This window comes from Schistocerca serialis, chromosome 2 (assembly GCF_023864345.2).
Source record: "Schistocerca serialis cubense isolate TAMUIC-IGC-003099 chromosome 2, iqSchSeri2.2, whole genome shotgun sequence".
Lineage (NCBI taxonomy): Eukaryota > Metazoa > Arthropoda > Insecta > Orthoptera > Acrididae > Schistocerca > Schistocerca serialis.
Window position 1 is genome coordinate 133,086,662 of NC_064639.1, and position 19,638 is coordinate 133,106,299.

Genomic DNA, 19,638 nt, shown 5'->3' on the forward strand with positions numbered 1-19,638 from the left:
ACTTAACCTAACCTACGCTAAGGACAACATACACACCCATGCCTGAGGGAGGACTCGAACCACCGACGCGTGAGAGGGGGAGGGGGAGGGGGAGGGGTGAGGGGGGGGGGGGGAGCCACGCGTGCCGTATCGAGACGCCTGAGACCTTGCGGTGACAACAAGGCACACCTGAAAAGTTGATAATCGGGAAGTAGTTCAGTATCAAGCAACGTTGACCAGAGAATATATTGTGTTTAAAGATTGGAAGGTTAATACGCACATGCAACATTAAGTCTTATACCTTAATACCTGCATTGGTATGACGATCACATTTGACAATTTTCGTGGGTGCAATACGCGTTTTCATCTCTCGCCATGTGAGATTCCAGTGACAGACAAATGTTCACTCACTAATCAGCGTTGTTATGGCATTGCGCATCTTCCCCATATGCTTCTTTTGAGGGTTGCATTCGGCACTGGCCTTTTCATGGATGACAGTGCACGGTCGCATTGAACAGCGCAGGTGGATGAGCTCTTGGATATTCGGCGAATCAGCTGACCTCCCCGCTCCCATCGAGAACATGTGGGATGCGTTGGGATGAAGTATTGCAGCACCAACCACCAGCACCGACGGACATCAAACAGTTGTGAACCGCGTTGCTGGAGGAATGGAACACCCTACCACAATAACTTTTTACCAGCCTTGTACACGGTAGCACGTTGCAAAACATACACTACCGTCCTTGATCACCCACCCTATTAAGAAACATGTCCCACCTTTTGTAATATCCAAATGTTCATCATAAATCGTGGTTACGTCAGTGTAGCTTCTGTCCACGAGTAATTGTCATTATCGTTCTTCTCACTCGGTATTTCTTTTAGCTACTTTCTGTTCTACAATTTAGCAGTTCTTTCTATTTGCGGCCCAAATTTCATCTAGCTAGGTGTGGTATCAACGTAAGTCATTTCTCCTTATTGCAGTTGTTCGTTCGTATTAAAGATATTATGGATGGGTATAGGCGGAAGCCGGGACTCTCCAGTGTCCTTGCCAGCGAAGAGGGCAACGGCTTTGCCGCAGTGGATACACCGGTTCCCGTCAGATCACCGAAGTTAAGCGCTGTCGGGCGTGGCCGGCATTTGGATGGGTGACCATCCAGACCGCCATGCGCTGTGGCTATTTTTCGGGGTGCACTCAGCCTCGTGATGCTACTCGACCGAATAGTAGCGGCTCCGGTCAAAGAAAACCATCATAACGACCGGGAGAGCGGTGTGCTCACCACACGCCCCTCCTATCCGCATCCTCACTGAGGATGACACGACGGTTGGATGGTCCCGATGGGCCACTTGTGGCCTGAAGACGGAGTGAGAGTGCTTGCCAGCAAAGAGGGCGATGGTAGCAACATAGCTCGATGCCTTTTTCCACGGAGTCACTGATAGTTTAGTTATACTGTTTTAATCAGTCACTATACAGCTTCAGCATTTCGCCGTTTACTTGTTAACTAAATATCGTATCCCCGACAACATTCTGGGGACATCCGCGCGAAGGCGTTCTTAAGATCTGAGAATGCCATTTGTAAAAAAGGGGCAACGACCCTTTCGGTAACAGGCTTCACTGTAATTTCGAGACGCGCAGCAAACAAGAGTTGGTGTAAGCGACAGGTACAGGCAATTTAACAAATGTTTCCACGAGTTAGCTGCTCCTTAAAGAAATGTGCTTGTCTGCTTCAACGCGCTGGGGCACTTTGTCGTTTGCGTTGCTGACAGTGTTGGGAGATTACTGCGGCTAACTCGCTATATGCATAATCAGCTATTTGACATTCATTGCCGTATAAAAAACGCCTTCCAACTATTCTGTGCGTTAGGCTCTTAAACTGTGCACGTTCATGCTGCTGCTGCTGCTGCTGCTTGGCTTCTAATGCCAGTCTTTTCACATTTGTTGAAGTCGAGCAAACAACGTTCTTAGGTGTATCATTCAGTCATCAAAGTGAATGTATTTCTCATTTATATTTGGTTTTCGTTACGGTCATAATCACCCAGCAAGATGGCGCAGTACTGGAGGGGTTGCCACTTGCAGGGGGTGCCAAATGGTCCCCAAGGGAAACAAGATTTTCCGGAAAATATATTATTAGAGCCGGCCGCTGTGCCCAAGCGGTTCTAGGCGCTTCAGTCCGGAACCACGCGACCGCTACGGTCGCAGGTTCGAATCCTGCGTCGGGCATGGATGTGTGTGATGTCCTTAGGTTAGTTACGTTTAAGCAGTTGTAAGTCTAGGGGACTGATGACTTCAGATGTTAAGTCCCATAGTGCTCAGAGCCATCTGAACCATATTATTAGAGTAAATTCTATATATTAAACTACGCGTTTCTAGAGGGAGCGGCTTACCGACTATCAGGCCAGATTTGCAGCTTTGTTCAAGAGTTCCTTGCAAATGCAACTCAACACGTGTCTCTTATCGGAACAAAATCTTCGGATTTTCTCTTCCGGAGCACGCCTAAGGAGTGTGATGTAGCAATGCCAGAAGACAGTAACGATTTGCAGAAATGCTTACAGAGCATTGATGACTAGTGCAGGGACTGGTAGCTGATCCCGAAGGTAAATAGATATAACATATTGCGCATACATACGAGGGTAATCCCAAAAGTAAAGTCTCCTATTGTTTATAAGTTCATAGACTTGTTTATTTCTATATTTTACATCAGTTTACAGCTTGAATGTTTAGCTATTTTTCGACGTAATCACCATTTCTGTCGATGCATTTTTGTAGACGCTGTGGCAGTTTTTGTATGCCCGTGTCATACCAGCTCGCCGCCATGTTGTTCAGAAAGTTACGAACCTCTTCTTTCACCTCGTCGTCGGAGCTGAATCGCTTTCCGGCCAAATGTTCTTTTAACCTAGGGAACAGGTGATAGTCACGGGGCGCCAAGTCAGGACTAGAGGGTGGGTGGGTGATTATGTTCCACTGAAACTGTTGCAGGAGAGCAACGGTTTGCCGAGCGATGTGTGGGCGAGCGTTGTAATGGAGAATGTGTACGCCCTTGCTCAACATTCCTCTTCTCCGGTTCTCAGTTGCCCGTTTGAGTTTTTTCAGAGTCCCACAGTACCGGTCAGCGTTAATTGATAAAGTCGACCAATAATACCTCTTTCCGATCCCAAAAAACGGTTGTCATGACTTTACCGGCAGACTGCAAACTCTTTACACAACTTACGAACATTTTTGATATCCATGTACGATTCACTATACACTTCTGTCAATTGATTGGCGATGGATTTTAATCGGAACGTGTCCTTTGCGTTCAAAAACCGAATAACTGCGCGCAATTCTCATTTGGCGGTAACATCCAAAGGGAGCTCCATTCTCAACGGCTGCCTAGCCAAGACAGCGCCTCAGAGCGGCGTGCGCATGTTTACACACAGCGTGTGAAGCACTCTTCATAACAGTGTGAGCAACTGCCACACAGAGTTTTGTAGTTAAAAAATAGGAGAACTTACTTTTTGGATTACCCTCGTAGGAAAAATAAATCCACTACTACATTGCTACACTATTAATGACAAACTGCATGAAACAGTAACTACTGTAAAAATATCTAGCAGTAACTATTCACAGCGACCTTAAGTGGAATGACCACATAAAAGAAATAGTGGGAAAAGCTGACGCCAGACTGAGATTCATAGCAAGAATCTTAAGGAAATGTAATTCGTCGAGCAAGGAGATGGCTTGCAATCCGTTTGTTCGACGGATTATTGAATATTGGTCATCATCTGGGGCCCCAAGCAGGCAGGACTGATAGAAGAGGAAGAGAAGCTCCAATGAAGAGCGGCGCGTTTCGGCGCGAGAGCGTTACAGAGCCTTTCAACAAAGTCCAGTGGTTGACGCTACAAAAGGCCTTGTGGATGACGGACAGTTTTCCTACTGAAGTTTCGGAAGAGTTCTCCCCACGCACCATTCGCGGATGGAACCGGAAAGGGGAATAAGTAACCACAAGTACCTCGCGCCGCAGACGGTCGGGTGTCTTGCAGAGTAATGATGTAGATGTTGATCATGTGCTTTGGACTTTGCTGACTGACTGCTTCATAAGAAACTTCCCATCTATAACACTCTAAAGGAGTGGTCGTCAAACTGGGTACGCGGGCCGAATTCTGCCGGAATCAAGTGCTGGTGCGGTTCGAGGTTCTCACATGGGAAACTGCCCATAGCACCCTCCTCACGTTCAGTGGTAAGATGGTCCAGTGCATAGTCCGTCAAAAACTGAACACAGATCAACAATGAAAACAGGAAGAAGGTGTACTGAACTACGAAAAAAGAAGCAGAGTGGAAACAGTGAACGGTCCTAGCACAAGATGAGAAACATCGATTGAATTGAAATAGCCACGGCGTCGCAGTTCTGTGGTCACGGTGCTGGACTGCGAAGGGAAATATCCGTGTTCAACCCTCCCTTGTGCCCCATATTCTTTTTTCTTCGCAAGGTTATGAACTGTCTCTCCGGTCACTGATGTGTCTGTTCGGTGTACCCTAATTTGTGTCTGTGTCGTGGTGTAATATCCGATTGCAACAGCGAATTCTAACGTTCCGTTTTGGAAGTTTTGGTCTTGAATTCCTTTGTCGGAACGCAGTTCACGCTAGTTTGTTGATTTTATCTCTGTGAGTGGTCTATACGGCAACTTGTCTGCTCTCACTACTCATCACATTTATTTGCGACAGTAATATTTTCTTACTTGGCTCATGTTCTATAACCATTATACAGTGTGACAACTATAAAAAAGCAGATAAAAATTCACTTGACGCTTTCCTGAGAGACAATCTGCACTCATTCCAAATTAATAATATAATTGTAGACCAGATGTGGCATAAATTCAAAGAAATAGTATCGACAGCAATTGAGAGATTTATACCAAATAAATTGAGAGCTGCATCAAACCAGTCTCAGGACTGAAGACCACAACAGCAACATACCAAATAAATTAACAAACGACGGAGCTGATTCTCCTTGGTACACAAAACGGGTTAGAACACTGTTTCAGAAACAACGAATCAAACATGCCAAATTTAAACAGACTCAAATTCCCCAAGATTGACAATCTTTTACAGTAGCTCGAAATTTAGCGCGGACTTCAATGCGAGATGCCTATAACAGTTTCCACAACGAAACTTTGTCTCGAAACCTGGTAGAAAATCCAAAGAGATTCTGGTCGTATGTGAAGTATCTTAGCGGCAAGAAACAATCAATGCCTTATCTGCGCGATAACAATGGAGATACTATCGAAGACAGTGCTGCCAAAGCAGAGTTACTAAACACGGCTTTCCGAAATGTCTTCACAAAAGAAGACGAAGTAAATATTTCAGAATTCGAATCGAGAACGGCAGCCAACATGAATAACGTAGAAGTAAATATCCTCGGAGTAGTGAAGCAACTTAAATCACTTAATAAAAGCAAGTCTTCTGGTCCAGACTGTATACCAATTAGGTTCCTTTCGGAGTATGCTGACGCATTAGCTCCATACTTAACAATCATATACAACTGTTCGCTCCTCTAAATATCCGTACCTAAAGACTGGAAAGGTACACAGGTACACCAATATTCAAGAAAGGTAGTAGGAGTAATCCACTAAATTACAGGCCCAAATCATTAACGTCGATGTGCAGCGGGATTTTAGAACATATATTGTGTTCGAACATTCTGAATTACCTCGAAGAAGACGGTCTATTGACTCACAGTCATCATGGGTTTAGAAAACATCGTTCCTGTGAAACACAACTAGCTCTTTATTCACGTGAAGTGTTGAGTGCTATTGACAAGAGAGATCGATTCCGTATTTCTGAATTTCCGGAAGGCTTTTGACACTGTACCACACAAGAGGCTCGCAGTGAAATTGCGTGCTTATGGAATATCGTCTCAGTTATGTCACTCGATTTGTGATTTCCTGTCAGAGAAGTCACAGTTCGTAGTAAATGACGGAAAGTCATCGAGTAAAAAAGGAGTGATTTCTAGCGTTCCCCAAGGTAGTGTTACAGGCCCTTTTCTGTTCCTTATGTATATCAACCATTTGGGAGACAATCTGAGCAACCGTCTTCGTTTGTTTGCAGATGACGCTGTCGTTTATCGAGTAATAAAGTGATCAGAAGATCAAAACAAACTGCAAAATGATTTAGAAAAAAATATCGGAATAGTGCGAAAAGTGGCAGTTGACCCTAAATAACGAAAAGTGTGAGGTCATCCACATGAGTGCTAAAAGGAACTCGTTAAACTTCGATTACACGATAAATCAGTCTAATCTAACAGCCGTAAATTCAACTATATACCTAGGTATTACAATGACGAACAACTTAAATTGGAAGGAACACATAGAAAATTTTGTGGGGAAGGCTAACCAAAGACTGCGTTTTATTGGCAGGACACTTAGAAAATGGGCCGGCCAGGGTGACCGAGCGGTTCTAAGCACTACAGTCTGGAACTGCGCGACCGCTACGGTCGGAGGTTCGAATCCTGCCTCGGACATGGATGTGTGTGATGTCCTTAGGTTAGTTAGGTTTAAGTAGTTCTAAGTTCTAGGGGACTGATGACCTTAGAAGTTAAGTCCCATAGTGCTCAGAGCCATTTGAACCAACTTAGAAAATGTAACAGACCTACTAGGGAGACTGCCTACACTACGCTTGTCCGTCATACCGCTGCGCGGTGTGGGATCCTTACCAGAGAGGACTGACGGAGTACATCGAGCCGCGCGGGATTAGCCGAGCGGTCTAGGGCGCTGCAGTCATGGACTGTGTGGCTGGTCCCGGCGGAGGTTCGAGTCCTCCCTCAGGCATGGGTGTGTGTGTTCGTCCTTAGGATAATTTAGGTTAAGTAGTGTGTAAGCTTAGGGACTGATAACCTAAGCTTAGGGACTGATGACCTTAGCAGTTAAGTCCCATAAGATTTCACACACATTTGAACATTTTTTGAGTACATCGAAAAAGTTCAAAGAAAGGCAGCACGTTTCGTGTTATCGCGAAATATGGGGGAGAGTGTCACAGAAATGACACAGGATTTTGGTTGGAAATCATTAAAAGAAAGGCGTTTTTCGTTGCGACTGAAATTTTTCACGAAATCACAATCACCAATTTTCTCCTCCGAATGCGAAAATATTTTTTTGTCATCGTCTTACATAGGGAGGAACGATCACCACGATAAAATAAGGGAAATCAGAGCTCGTACGGAACGATGTAGGTGTTCATTCTTTCCGCGCGCTATACGAGATTGGAATAATAGAGAATTATGAAGATGGTTCGATGAACACTCTGCCAGGCTCTTAAATGTGATTTGCGGAGTATCCATGTAGATGTAGATGTAGAACTGGCAAGATTATAAAAGAACGGACACATTACTTAACGAACGCGCGGTTCATAAATTTGTGAAAAAAAAATGGGGCATGGCGGAGATTTGAAAACGGGTCTCCCGCTTTGTAGTTCAACAGTATGACCACACAACCAAGGCTCTGTGATTCTTGGTGTACACTTGATATTGCACATATTAACCTCGCACCGTTCACTACTTCTATTTTACTTTTTTTGACAGTTCAGTCCGCCTTGTTTTCATACTACATCTGTGTTCAATTTTGGACGACTTATCCACTGGGCCATCTTACCACTAAATGTGAGGGCGTTGCGAGGGCAGTTTCCCTTGACAGCACTAGAATATTATTATAGACGGCTGACAACCACGAACCGCACGAGCACTTGATTCAGGCCGCATTCGGCCTGTGGGTCGCAGTTTGACGATCACTGCTCCAATGACCGCCTTGTCATTACATACGCATTTTGGTATCTGACAGTGATTTGGATTCCCTGTTCAGCCCGAGCAGCGATACAGAGAAAAGGTGAGAGGTACTCAGGCTTCATACCACGGTCGTTGAGGACATCGCCCCCACCACCGGCATGTCACGTGAGCCTGGCGACTAATGCACAGGGTCCGTAAATACTGAGGCGCCTTCGATAGCGCCACTGATATGAGTAACTGCCCTTGCCTGCGTTTACGCTTTTAGACTCGGAACGCACTGAAGTGTGTGCGCACGGGTTACAATGACATCCACTACACTCTGGACTTTATTGCTGGCTAGACGTTCATTTCGCGAAGTCTGCCGTCATCGACTACAGCGGTTTTCCCATCACCACCAGCGCGAATAATCATAATCTGTTCTACTTACAGCGAGACGGATACAAGATGCAGTCAACATTGTCGTTTAAATGAAGCATTTTTCACTGCTTAGTATTTGCATTTGCTAGGTCTTTGCCCTTTGTACAATTTAAAGCTATATTTTGAAATGCAATAACTTAAATTACTGTATAGATGGTGTTGTTTCAGTAAGAAATGCAACCTTTTTCTTTCTGAAGACAGTTCGGTTTTATTCTGGGTTCTGCACCCCGTATTATTCCCTGTCCTTTTCGCTACAAAATCCTATTTTCCAACGTAATCTTCGTTCAAGTCGACGGCCTTACGCAACCTTACTGTGAGAGCACGTATGCCCGCATGGTACCACTCTATTACTCGACGTCTTGCTACCTCTATTACCTCCCCACTATCCAAGTACTGTTTCCTGCGGAGTGCATCGGGCCAGATAGGTGGAAATCGGAAGGTGCGAGATTTGAGCTACAGGGGGATGAGGAAGAATGATCCAGTGAGGTAATGTGAGGACTGCCAACAGATTCGCCCAGCTGAGCAGCGAGATTATTTGTTTGTGATCCACCGATAACCTCGAACGAGAGGGTCCGCACGTTCCAACATGGCAGGAGTCACAGCTGTGTGCGACCGGCCAGCACACGGAAGATCGAACAGTTTTGTGAGACCTTGTTGCGACGATGACAGACGCTTCTCCCAATGATTCATCGTGTATTTGTTCACTGCCATATCTCCACAGACGTACTTAAAGTGTGTATGAATATCTGATGTGTTGGAGTTTTCCACCAAGAGAAATTCAATATTTGGAATGCACCTCCGTTATGACACCATTTTGAATACTACGTATTGCACCGCCACTAGTTGGAATTTCATGAAACTATCGAAAGTTTTCTACTGAAAATCTCGTGCTTGTACTCTTGTTAAACTTTACTGTTACAGAGATCGCCAAAACTTTATTTTTTTTTTTTATTGGTCCTGTGCGCAACATGTAACTTCCTTGGTCTTTCCGCTGCCACTGCTTGATCTGCTGCATTCCATTATTTAACAAAAACATAAAAAACCTATTATTCATGCTGAGTGCAATGCATGTTCTGTATGGCGGCTCCTGCTGTTGCTGCGGCTGCTGCTGCTTACTGCAACTACATATAATTCAAGAGAAAGGGTCTGGTCAAATCTAAACTCGATAAATGATAACCCAATCAAAAAAACTATATTCTGAAAGCGATTCTTTCTCATTCAATTAACAAAACGCTAGAAGCCCTTTGAACAATCGCTTCGTTTGTAAATCTGCCTCCAGTGGCATTAAAGCAATATTACAAATTAATCAAACTCTTGAGACAGACGGAAATACTTCTCAATTGATTAAATAGTGAAACAATTCCCTGACAATTACAAAAGAAATCAATGACAAAAATCAATACTTAATCTATTCGCCTAACAATGGTTTTCCTTAAGAATTCAACTCGTATCATTATCAAAATTACCGTCTGCCGCTACGCACATACACAAACCCTTTTCTTTAAATTAATAAGCGCGCTGCAAATTATAAAAAATATCAACTAAATACCAAATCCTGTGTCGCTGCTGGCGGACACAGCAGTACGGCAGCTCGGCGACGACCCCTCGCCCAACACACGTGCGTACCACAGCAGGCGGGCTCCTACACTGGCTTCAAAACTACCACTAGTTAATCCGTGCGCTGCGAGGTGCGACAACAATATCTTAGATTCCAGAGCTTGTGTATGCGCGCTGTAGCCAACCTTTACATCCTAAGAGAGTATTGCCAACTCTCACTATAGGGTCTGAAGTGGGAATGTTCCACTATGTCCCACAACGAACTCAGCAATTTTCCAATCGAAATTGGCAAAGAAAGAAAGTGTCATTACTCAATGAACTACCCTCGTAACATAACTACATAGCCTACGTTATTAACTCAGGATAGCATGGCGACACTTGACACAGGTGTTGCCGGTTAAGTTGCTGGCGGAAGAAGTTTCCACCAGTATTGGGAGGCTTGCAGAAGGTAGGAAAGGTGACGACATAAACATCTTGATAAGAAAGTTGGGGCCGGCCGGAGTGGCCGTGCGGTTCTAGGCGCTACAGTCTGGAGCCGAGCGACCGCTACGGTCGCAGGTTCAAATCCTGCCTTGGGCATGGATGTGTGTGATTTCCTTAGGTTAGTTAGGTTTAATTAGTTCTTAGTTCTAGGCGACTGATGACCTCAGAAGTTAAGTCGCATAGTGCTCAGAGCCATTTGAACCATCTGAAGAAAGTAGATAACGTCCTGCATTAAATCAAACTTTGCCAGTATTCGTAATAGAAGGGCATGTGACCCCATTGCTACTGCTATCACACATTGGACTGGTGAGCTGGGCATCTCCCAGTCTAATTGCACACTACTTAAATACTTCCTGCACCAGACAACCGCCACTTCTCATGCCCTGTTTTTCGAATCACTAGTATAATGGCCACAGTTTGTAATATACATAAATAAATACGAGTCACGGTTACGCAAGAAACTTTGTTCTGTGCTTACAGTGTACAATGATGGGAGTTACTGCGTTTACACTACATTTTCCCCACTGGCGTGTCCACAGCAGAGGTGCTCATATTAACAGTGCCCCTTCTTCTCCAGACCAAGCATGACGATTTGTACTTGGGACCCTGGACATTATGTATTATGCTAGAAGAGTATTAGGTTTAAGTGTAGTATCGACGACGAGCGGATTAGAGGCAAAGCACTAGCTCCGAAAGAAAGGGATTTGGCCGATTTCTTTCCTTCTTAAACACATTTGTGTTTTTCGAAAGACTTCTTTGGTGCTTTTAAAGACGTCTTTGGTGCTTTTAAAGACGTCTTTGGTGCTTTTAAAGACGTCTTTGGTGCTTTTAAAGACGTCTTTGGTGCTTTTAAAGACGTCTTTGGTGCTTTTAAAGACGTCTTTGGTGCTTTTAAAGACGTCTTTGGTGCTTTTAAAGACGTCTTTGGTGCTTTTAAAGACGTCTTTGGTGCTTTTAAAGACGTCTTTGGTGCTTTTAAAGACGTCTTTGGTGCTTTTAAAGACGTCTTTGGTGCTTTTGAACAACATGGGATCTTTGTTGGTTTTAAAAACACAACTGTGTTTTAAAGATATGACTCCTTTGTTTTTTAAAGATATGACGCCTTTGTTTAAAAAGTTTTCTTTGTTTTTAAAAATTTAATCATCTGTTTACCCTAAAAACTATGGTGCAAAAAGTTTTGCTTCTCAAACTCGCCTTTTGCTTCTCAAACTCGCCTTTTGCTTCTCAAACTCGCCTTTTGCTTCTCAAACTAGCCTTTTGCTTCTCAAACTCGCCTTTTGCTTCTCAAGCTCGCCGTTTGCTTCTCAAGCTCGCCGTTTGCTTCTCAAGCTCGCCGTTTGCTTCTCAAGCTCGCCGTTTGCTTCTCAAGCTCGCCGTTTGCTTCTCAAGCTCGCCGTTTGCTTCTCAAGCTCGCCGTTTGCTTCTCAAGCTCGCCGTTTGCTTCTCAAGCTCGCCTTTTGCTTCTCAAGCTCGCCTTTTGCTTCTCAAGCTCGCCTTTTGCTTCTCAAGCTCGTCTTTTTATGTAAAGAAAACTTATCTTTTTCAAAGACATCTGGTTTTTAAAGAAACACATCCCTCGTTTTCAAAAATAATGCGTTTGTTGGTTTTCAAAAGGACATCTTCATTACTTTTTAGAATGATAACTCTTCTTCAAAAATGTCTTTGCTGCTTTTTGTTTACAAAACTCTTCTTTAAAAAACAATTAGTCTGTTTCTTAAACAAGTCTCGATTGGTTTAAAAAAAACACGTATTTTGTTTTTATAATGTCTTTGTTGATATTAAAAATTCACGGCTGTTGCTTGCTTAAAAAATCAGATCGTCTTCGTTTTCAAAACGATATTTGTTGTTTTTTAAAATACGTCTTTCGTAAAACTCGTTTGTTTGTAGATATGGATCACGTTTGTTTTTTAAATATGTATCTGCTCCTGCTGCTCGTGTATAAACATGGCAGTAAAAGTAGGCTTGCGAAACTGTGTTGGGGTCTTCCGCAAGTGGCTTGGTGCTCGCTTGATCCTGATAGAGCCGGTTCGAGCCCCGGTGGCGGCGGTGGCCGCGTGAGTGAGTGGACCCTGAGATGACGGCCCGAGCCCCTGTGGGCGGCAGCAGTGGAGTGGAGAGCGGCGCAGTGCAGCGGCGCCTGCCCCTGCCACGTGCAGCGCGACCCTCTCCACCGGGCCGGGGAGGCGCATTGTCCCGAGCAGGCGCCGTCGCTGTGCACTTGTCAGCCGGCGCGGCGGGAAAATCGTTACCGTCCGCCGCCACCGCGGGGGAGGGGCGCTGAAGGGTGAGCCGGGGGCAGGGGGGGGGGGCGACGCTCCGGCGCGCGGCGTCTCGCGACACTCGACGGCGTCGCGGCGCCCGCGTCGCCGCTGCAGTAGCATTACTCGCGTCCTCCTGGCAGTCGCCCGGTAGCGTCTTCTGGAGGTGCGGTAGCTAGGGACCGCCGGTTGCCATGGTCAGGGCCTCGAGGGCGGCGGGCCACCACCGCCACTGCGGCTGGCACGTGACGGTCACGTGCCGCAAGGCGAGCGCGGCGGCACTGCACGTGTTCGCCGTGCTGCATTTCGCGGTGGGCCTGCACGGCGCCTACCTGCTGGAGCACCCACACGTGGGGCCCATGCAGTCCCAAGTCTTCAGGGAGCTGGGGCAGTGGAAGTTCCTCACCTTCTGGAACATGGTAAGCAGCGTCACACCACACCACGCGCACTCTCCTTACGGACGTAGCCGTAAACTACTTAGCCGACAGTCTCCCTTGTAGTTTCGGTACTTGATGAATTGCTTGTAGTCCGTAGATGACCAGTGGCGCAAGTTACGCTCAGTCCGAGCAAAAGTAATGCTGCGAATCATCTCCCATAAAAGTTTGTTTTCGGTTGTTCAATAGCTCACTTGTTTCTTTGTAGATAAAGAGCATGCTTGATATACACAGGTATAGTATACGAGTCATCACTACTTTCCAGGCACGTGCGCAGTTCACTGCCCACTCACAAAAATTATTAGATTTGAGTGTATGAGGGGAAACAATTACAACAACGCATATTGTACTTCTAATGCGAGTGCAGACACACAATGTCGCAGACGTCACACCAGTGCCCCAATCAGGACACGAACCTTCTACCTGAGCCTTGACTTTGGGTTACAGACACTGGCGTACCTACCTTTCTCTGGCATATTTCAGCCACTCTTCTCTGTTCTCTGTGTCTGTATCTGTAATGCAATGTTTTAGCATTAACTGAATTCAAGTTGATCCTCGCAAACAAGATAACAGGAGTCAGTCACTGTCGAAGATACTGTTTACAAAAACAGCGGCGAAGTACTGGTTTCGAACCGACAGCTTCATCTTCAGGCGGTTTTTCCGCGTTTAGATTGTTTGTCGTTTACATTAGTTGTTTACTGTTTTCCCCCTTGTGGCGAAAGTTCATTTTGGTGGTGGTGCCCTACAGAGAAAATAGTGAGAAACGACCTATTTAACTTTATCCATTAACGAATAAAAACGTAAACAAATCTGTAAGGCGGAATTGCTATAGTTTTAGGTTACTTATGTTGAAGATCCCGCCTCATTATGTTGTATTGTTACACACACACACACACACACACACACACACACACACACACACACACACAGGCACAGACACAGACGCAGAACAGTTTTTACCACATGGAAAACTCTAAACAAAGATGGCCATATCACAGACAAAACAGCGTCAAACAATTTTAATTGCACAAGAGCCATCTGAAACTGTCGGTTAGACATCGAGATCGGGGGCTATTTGAGTGAATAATTAAACGAATAATTAAATAAATAACTTCACTAACAACGGCTGGTTGCTGGTTTCTTCTATGCAACAATGAACTTGTATTTTGTACACAATCACAGACGCAAAATGTCTGTTTTCAACAAAATAACAGTAGCGGAATTCTTTCCGTCGGTGTTCGGCAGAACACGAAAAAATGCTAAATAGGAAACACTTTAATCATGTTTCGAGAAATTATTTTTGTTTGGTCATGAACCGGTTTTCGACTTTAGACTATTGTCAGGTGGCAACGGAATGTCGCGAACACAGATAAAGTGATTTGCGACTAAAACAGATTTTAGCTATACAGAAGATACACAAAAAGAAACTCTGGCATATAGAGCATTGACAAAGAAAAGTTTTCATCTTTTTACTTAAATGTAACTATTTTTATGTGACATAAAAATTAACTATTTTGTAAACACTCTACTTGTCATTTTGTAACTTCTGTATAATGAATTTGGTATGGAGATAGGTTGAACTCGAGCAAGAACAGAGGTTACTTCAGAAAGAAAACAATCTACATTTAAGAGGGTGAAGCAGGGAACAGATCTGATTCTTTTTTACGGCAGTGAACTTATGAACGTTGTATAATGTTTAGCTACTTCCATGGCGTGATGTACAGGTGCACCTTCCTGCCCTTCACCCCTGTGCACGCAAAGCTCCGCAGCTACTCTGCGTGCGCCACCGACTTGTCGTGCACTGGGGCAGTTACGGAGGGGTTGGGGGTGGGGGGCGAGGGCGGGGCGCACGTCACGAGCTCTGCTTACCTGAACAGGTAGACACGTGAGGGCAGCTGACATCATTACACATACAATACCTACTTACCTACCGTCATGCATTGCTCACTATAACAACTAAACTGCTGATATCATGAGGACAGTATTACACAAATGGTTCAATGAACAAAATGGTTTCCGGGGGTGCCACGGAAATGGTAATCATTTAACAGAGCTCCATAAACTATGAAAGTAAAAGTGAAGTGTATAGAGGTAGCAGTCATGTTTGCATGAGGTGTGCTTGCTTGTTTTGTTTGTTTCAAAATGGTTCAAATGGCTCTGAGCACTATGGGACTCAACTGCTGTGGTCATAAGTCCCCTAGAACTTAGAACTACTTAAACCTAACTAACCTAAGGACATCACACACATCCATGCCCGAGGCAGGATTCGAACCTGCGACCGTAGCGGTCGTGCGGTTCCAGACTGTAGCGCCTTTAACCGCTCGGCCACTCCGGCCGGCTGTTTGTTTCAGTTCTGAAAAAGGCTTTGGCAGAAAGCTCAGTACATAAGGCTCTTCGCTGTACCTGTCTGCAATTCAACGTGGCAAAATGTTTCGTAGATTAAATTCAGTGGCTGTACAGGATCATGAAATTTCCCATTTCTTTTATGGAAATCGTTAAAATGAAAGAATATTTCAGTCTTGTAAAGAGCGAATGAATACTTCTCTTCTCGCCCTCACTGTGTGTAATTATTTAAGCTGGCGTGAGATCGAAACGTAGCCTTCTGTGTTCCATCCATCACTGCTACTGCACTATAAAGAACGTCACAGTAAATATTTCGTTGAGCTGAAGTAGTCGGAAAAACAATCGCCAGGAGGCATTCCCCACTGAGGAGTACGTTGTATAGAACAATAGATATCAGTAGTCAACTAAAGTATGTCCCTTGACGCTGATAGTGTCTGTCAAGTTGAAATAGACCTTAAACTGGGCCACACCTAAAAAGAAGTGTTGCCAACGAATCTGACAATCCTGCTCCAAAACTTCCAGCACTAGTAAAATACAACCAAAAAGGAAAAATGTATGCCGAATGACTCATTCTGGAGCGGAATGTTTCGTTACGTCCTGGCAGACTACAATCTGGTGCAGGATCGAACCCTTGCCGTTCAGAGATAATGACTTCAACGGCTGATACAACCAAGTATTACTCACAGTCCGGTCAAAAGTTTCAATCTTCCAGTACATCACTGTTCTTTCGAAACTTAGCAGATGGTCACTTGTAGACCTTGTAGACGAATGAATAATGGAAACAGTACTTCAATTGTGGCCGAGCCATTCTTCTCCATTTTTAGGGTTCTGTACATCAGTTCGTAAAAGCAGAACACTCATAGGAACACTTTATTGTCCATCTGTCTGTCTGACTGCTAAGAACCCTTTATCTCAGGAACTGGTAGTCAAGTCTGCACACTTACCATAGTCATCTGTTGTTGAAATGTCCGCAGCTCGTGGTCGTGCGGTAGCGTTCTCGCTTCCCGCTCCCGGGTTCGATTCCCGGCGGGGTCAGGGATTTTCTCTGCCTCGTGATGACTGGGTGTTGTGTGATGTCCTTAGGTTGATTAGGTTTAAGTAGTTCTAAGTTCTAGGGGACTGATGACCATAGATGTTAAGTCCCATAGTGCTCAGAGCGATCTGAACCATTTTTGTTGTTGTTGAAATTTATTTTACATTTGGTTTGTCTGCAGGTACATAAATCAATTTGTGCTGTCTTTATTATCTCTGTACTATCTGATGGCACTCTTGTCATGTGCTGAGGATGTGATGCTAAGACTCTATTCTCAATGGCCTGACTTTAAATTACTTTTCATTGTCTCTGGAATTAATAAGTTAAGAAATGCAACGGATGAGGTTGGGGGCACCTTGAACCAACACATTCAGCACAGAGTTAGGTAACCTGCTTGCTTGAAACACACCCCTAACCAAGCTGATGCTAAACTGAACTGTCGAATTTTTAAACATTATTTGCTGTAATTTCATTTAACGTTTCTGCTACTCTCTCCTCTCATGGAGGTTATATTTGATTTCCATTATCCAATTAATAAAGAGGGGCTTAGGAAGTTTCATGAGGAACATCTAATTAGCACGAATGAACCTTCTATCGTATCGAACAACATTCTCCCTGAATTTGAACGACATCGATTTTAATCAACATTATTTATGAATAGAAATAACGTAAACTTTAATTATGAGTAATTACTATTAAATGAACTTCTGTCAGTCGGTATTTTACCCGTGAATTGCCCCTTGGTTATACTGGTCAGGATAGCAAGAGGGGGAAACGCTCTCAGAACAAGATTGTCATCCAATGACGCTCACAGATACGAAGATCGAAAGCAGCCACGCGCTACTGGTGAAACTTATTTCGTTAGCGCACGTCACACCGAAGCTCTATAGTCTATAGTCACTGTGCCTATTATCCTCAATGATTCCCTTTGTGTGCATGGCAGTTAGCAGGATGGGTATATTACCCATACTAACGCAATGTGGGAATTCCAGTAGCATATCCGTTGTTTCTGCAGTTTGCTCCCACCTCCAGTTCCGTTCGTGGTGGCCTTTCTGTCTTCAGCTATGGCTGTCCTCAGCCAATTGAAAAGTATGAAAGACATACGACGCGAAAGCAGCGCATTTTCTGCAGAAATACGAAACTGCCAAGACGCCTAAGTGATAATTTCATACTTTCTGGGATATGATTAGCGCTCTCGCAACTCATTTGTGTTTGTGTGGACATACTTATACAGTAGACATCAAGATGATAAAATGTGTAGGTTTATTAGATTAGAAAACACAAACTGTTTCACTGTTTCGAAACAGCGTATCGAAACATTACATTGTACTGTTTCATTTGTTTCGAAACAGTTACGTGTTTCAGTTTGCCCATCTCTACGCCACAGGTCGCCGCCTGTCTGACTTCAGGGAGCGGGCAAGCCTCCGATCCCTTTGTTCTGTGTTGACGTATGGAAGGCAAACTTCCTGCCGCCCACTCATGGCTTCAGCATCTTTCAACCACTTTCCGTAGTGTTATATTAGAACAAATAAGCCCTCGGTCACAAATATTAAGTCAATTTTTACTTAATATTTGTGACCGAGGGCTTATTTGTTCTAATATAATTCTGACACGGTCACTGAACCTTAGCAGCTATGTTCAAAGTTTTACTTTCCGTAGAGACCTACGACAGCAGCACGCGTACATCCGAGCAGCTTCGCCGTTTCAGAGTTGCTCGCTCCCAGGCACTGGGCCACAACAATCGGCTTTTGTCAGATTCGCTTAAGTCAGGGGATTTCCGCATTTGCGCCACTTACCGCCCCTAGAATACTTCCCCATTTGTCTCTGCTCCGCTCATATACTTCTTACCGCCCCATAGTTTTACAATGTCTGGAGGTTTAAAGCCGACATCATGTACATAAGTGAACATATAACGTCCGTCAAACATTTTTACGATGCATTACGTCGTTGGTAGTATAGTATCAGTCAGCACCAGAAGAGGAACTTCCATAATCTCAAATTGCTATTGTTACTCGGCCGTAGGGAGAATTATCTTAAGTCACTTTTCAATTCAAAGTAGGGTGCGTTGATACCTTGCAGTGCAAGCGTCCTAACTGATCACCAAGATTGTCTGCGGAGTATACCTTCACGGGAACAATCAGCAACGCAACTTGATGTTACGTCATGGAGTTTACTAACAATGAGAACTAGAAGGGTGTGATGGTGAAGAGGGAGAAGGCAACGGAAGATGCAAACGACTTCTGACAAGCAAAAGATAAGAATGTTATTGGTGTACAAAAAACTAAACGAGGACACGATGCCGAGTGAAGCAAGAAACAAGTATCTGCCCCAAAGCAGAATAAGCTAAATGCACACAGTAAATATTTCATTGATGATGTAGATAAATGTTACCTAATAACAGTTTGACATATAAGAACAATACTAGGAAATATTAGCTTTGCAAAAACTTGACAGCTTACGTCACAGGGAACTGAGCTTCCAGGCTAGCAAATAGACTCTGAGATAAACTGCTGCATCTAAGGGATCGGATTTTGAAAGATGACAGACCGAACGAGTCATTATGTGCCGGCGACAGAACATATTTGCTAAAAGTACATATTACATTTCATTTATTACAAAAAAAAGGAAGCATAAGAATTAATGCGGCCAGTAGCTTACTTAAATGGACCATGGATTCATACATGTTACACTGTTGCAAAAGTCAGTGTGTGCGAAGAATGCTGACTAACAGTTCCAGGCAACCTTTCAGTCTTGTGAGTGCAGTGTTTCGTTTCTTGAAAACTTCTCTTCTGTGACAATAACAGAAACGCTTCTGACTATCGTATAGAAACAGTCACAAAAAGATTATAAATATATAGACAAGGAAAGGTGAACTTTTGTCATCAATTAGAAAACATCAACCTTCTCTTTATTCAGTTAACAAAATTTTGCAAGTAAACAGCTTCACTCCTATTGTCGCCATACGATCTATAGAAATGATTGGGAATCTTGTTAAGAATAAAATCTGCAGCAGTAATAAGTCATACAACTCGCTCCGCAACCAGAAAAAATTACGGCTAATGCTTTCGCAGCAAATAAATGAATACCGTGCGTCATCGACTCTGTTGCAAGCATTTAGACGTAAAGCCGGGTTCCCACGTGCAACTACAGCGACGCCACAGCAAGAGGCATAACGACTGATAAGACAGTTGTGGCGCGTGCTGCTGTTTCCTCCGCAGTCAGTTTCCGCCGTATTGAAAAGCGTACAGCTAGTATTCTGCGACTGCTTGGACAGGTGTCGGTGTTGTCACTCAGATTAGAGCCTTAGAATTGAGCCAAGATCCACTAACAAAGCCTAAATTTTGCATTTTGAATTGCGTTTCACGCTAAAATCAGATGGTCAC

At 44.1% G+C, this 19,638-nt stretch overlaps 1 protein-coding gene and 1 pseudogene across 2 annotated transcripts in view; both read left to right on the forward strand.

Moving 5' to 3' along the window:
- LOC126456838 (androgen-induced gene 1 protein-like) overlaps positions 1–19,638 on the forward strand; it is a 212,364-nt gene that overhangs the window by 46,267 nt on the left and 146,459 nt on the right. The gene's annotated exons all lie outside the window — the stretch shown is intronic.
- LOC126459115 (5S ribosomal RNA) lies at positions 1,039–1,156 on the forward strand (annotated as a pseudogene).